We start from the raw sequence: 3,889 nt of genomic DNA on the forward strand, positions 1-3,889 counted from the left end.
TCCCAAAACTGGCCGACAACGTGACTATTGCCTAGATAACTATGGGGGAATAGAACTCAATTATACAAAAAGGGGGCCGAAAACTTTTGTGTTCTACTTATGTGACGTAATAACCTGTGGAGCCTGAGAAGGCTCGTGGTGAGGGTACGATCTATACCTATGTAGTGATACTGCTTTGCGCAACATGTGCTCGAGAGGTGAAATGAACAAAGGTTCATGGTTTACCGGCTGGAGCTCAGTAAGAAAATGGATAGGCCCAAGCTGGACACCACAAAAAGTAAACTCTCAAAAATGGTGGGACAATTTCACGTTTGCACGTATTCTCTCCAACGCGAGAAAGAATCCCCTCCTGATGTCCCTCCAGAAATTGTGGTTTAATCCCCTCGGGAACTCAGTGCTAAAACTTAGTGTTGGGTGTGGATCACAGCGTCACAGACACTAAAGCACTCATTAAGATTAATCTATTAAGCCCTTCACCTAAAAAACCTACTGCTTAAAACGAAACCAAGACAAACAATACCAACCCCACAGAAGGACCGAAGTTTGAAGCTCAGGGACAATCTAAAGCATTTAACTATGACAATTTAACCACCGAGGATTTCTTAGAGTTAGCCACGGGATATGGGGACAAAAACCTGTGGCTGGACTGGCTGAGGGAAACTGCTAGGGAACAGGGAATGACTGCATTGCATGTTAAGCAGCACCTCCCAGACTAACCACAGCCCCGGCTCCATTGCTCCCGGACTTAGACCCCTCGTGGTATAGTTGTATGATACAAATGTTCAATAACACCGACACAGAACAACTCGTGTGCGACATTAAATGCTATTATTCCTGAAATGAAACGCCATGTACACCTGGCTGTGTTCCAACCTGTGAAATCAAATTACACTTGTTTTAACTCTAGGTACGGTGACTCTTATCGTAACACCTTTGGGATGCTCCCATCTTCGTGGTGTGTGCATACCGTTCAGGTACCCACACCTAACCCATGGACAAAAATGCGCGCTGATCTCTTTTGGTACTGTGGGGATCACAAACTCTGCTCCCAACTACCTAAAAGGTGGACTGGGAACTGCGCAATGGTTAGACTTGCCCTTAGCCCTGTTAGGCCACCGTGATCACGTAGTAGAACATATGCATGCTCGGAGAGGCACAGACTCATGGGACACTCATGGCCCCACTTATATCGACTCTATTGGGGTCCCTCGAGGTGGCCCAGACGAATTCAAGTTAGCAGATCCGGTAGCCGCAGGTTTTGAGAACATTCCTATATTGTCAGCCCTCTTCCCAGTAACGCTCAATAAAAATGTAGATCACATCAACTACCTAAATTGTAATTTACTTCGCCTGACTAACCTTATCAGGGACGCAGTAGAAGGGTTAGCAGAACAATTGGGAGCCACTTCCCTCATGGCCGTTCAAAACAGATTAGCTGTGGACATGTTGCTGGCTGAAAAAGGGGGAGTCTGCTCCATGTTTGGTGACTAGTGTTGTACATTCATCCCTAACAACACGGCTCCAGATGGATCTGTACAAAAAGGGTTGAGAATCCTTCCTCAGGAGATACATGACAAGTCAGGGATTGCCAACCCATTAGACTCATGGTTAACAGGAATGTAAGAGAGATGGAAGGGAATCTTTTTATCAGTGTTTATTTATTTAATTACAGTTATTGCATTATTTGCATTGTGTGGCTGTTGTTGTATCCCCTGTATAATTGCTCTGTGCCAGAGAATCATCATTACAGCTGTAGAGGGAAATGTGGGGTATCCGGCTCAACAGATGCCCCTCCTCAACACTGAAGGACTCATGTCAGATGAAGAAGCAATGACAGGAGAGGACGAGGTCATGGTGGAAATGGTCTAGAATGGTGATCTCCAAAAGGGGAAATGTGGAAAATATTACTTGAATGGCAGAGCAGCTGAAGAACAGGAACCAGCCTCAACGTATCCAAAATAAGGAAAAAAAACATTGAAAGAGACACTCCCCGAGGAAGCTGCAGCGCAGTAAAACAGACTGACTATATCATGTTGGCTCAAGGCAGAGTTAGTTTTCAGACTTCGTGCCCTGACACTCTTTGGGTTGTTGCTAGTGAAGAACTCTGACCCAGAGCTCCAATTATATTTTCACTGTTCATAGTATTCATATATAGATTAATTGTAACGAGGATTGAACTAAAATAATAAAATCTCGTTCTGAGAATAAAGTTGTAGTCTTTCTCATCTATTTTGGACACGCTACAGTTCAAAAGATAGCCCCACTTAAATTCCTAACAAATGGGCATTATGTCATGATCCGATACTCATACTCACTTCCTGTTTAGACTTTTGTTTTGTACCCCCTTTCTCCCCTTTAGATACTTGTAAGTCTTTAAAGTAGGATGGAGACCTCAAGACATCCCGAGGCTTGCTGTGCCACGGCTTGTCAAACAGAGGAAATTATTATGTCCAGGTATTGGTTGTTGAACCATGAGAAAGTGCCCCAAATACTGGCCTTGTTATGGGCTTTCAGGGCAAACTTTGGACAAGCAACACCTCCTCCAGTCCAGGACTTCTCACTTCTTCAGATTTTTTGAGCTTGAGCTTGCCTTTGGTCTAGGGTCGAGCAACACTCTCTCTCCCCCATTCCTGACTCTGGGTCAGCTGATCCTTCCCCTGTTCCGGGTCCTTCTCCTTTCTCTGGGTTGGCCTTCCGGTTCCTGTCTCAGAGCGAGTTGACACCAACATCAGTTCTGATTCTGCTCCTGTTCCTGTCTTGGAGAGGGTCGACGTCGCTACCGGTCCTGAGACTGGCCTGGTTGTGGTCTTGTTCCGTATCTTTTTCCAGGCCTGCCTGGCCTGGTTCTGTTCTTGTTTAAGTCTCTGAGTCTTGTTCTGGTCTTGTCTCTGGACCAGCGGACTCCTAGCTGGTTGTCATCTCACCTGATACCAAGCTGGCCAACAGTTCAGCTGCTCTCTATAGCCTCAGACAGTTTTAGTCTAATCTCTTTTCAGTATTCTAATCCCACTTTAAGGCCAAGTCAGTTTTGTCCTCCTCCCAGGAGTTAATTTTTGTTATATCCTGTGTTCTAGTTCACAATAGCCCATTTTTTTGGTGTTTCATTTAGTTTGTCTGTTGCCACACCTGTTTCCAACCTCTTTCTGCATAGAGTTTTAATATTTGCGTTTTTGAAATTTCAGAATAAAGATCTATTCTCCCAAATGAAATGTTATTGTACATACAACTAATTTTAGCATGGTTATAACAAATAGTGAAGAAGCTTTCTATTTTACACCTCCCCCAGAAAATTTAATTCCCTAAGAAAATCATTGGCAGATAATTATCATACCGATATGATAGTTTTAGGGCCTATATGTACTAAAATTTACTACAATATATTTAGCATTTCCGTGCATCCAAAACAAAAAAAAACTTTTTTAAACCTACATTTAAGGAATGGGCTTTTGCTGCTGCTGCGCCATTCAATAGATTTCGGACATTACATTTTCATTCGATTGGGTGAGCCCGTGTTGCTTATTCTCCAGGCTATTGCAGTTTCATGCACATAGAATAGTTTTCTTTTAAAATGCACTGTGATTTTTTTTCAAGTTGTTTTAGTACAAAAAAATAGTTTGGGTCAAAATACAATAATTATAAAGCAACTATACAGTATTTCTTTATTTAACATTTGGCAACACAAATTATAGGACTAAATGATTACAGACCCAATCACTCTGGTGTCTTTGTCCATGAAATCCTTTCAACAGCGTTGAACCACTGTAATAACAAATGTTGATCTGTTCTGCCAGGAGGAGAGAAAATGGCCGACTTGATAAACGGCCTCAGGTCGACACAGTTTGATGCCTGACGGTCCTGACTAAGCTGAGTGGCCTGTTTATCAAGTGGC

Source organism: Channa argus, chromosome 9, assembly GCF_033026475.1.
Source record: "Channa argus isolate prfri chromosome 9, Channa argus male v1.0, whole genome shotgun sequence".
Lineage (NCBI taxonomy): Eukaryota > Metazoa > Chordata > Actinopteri > Anabantiformes > Channidae > Channa > Channa argus.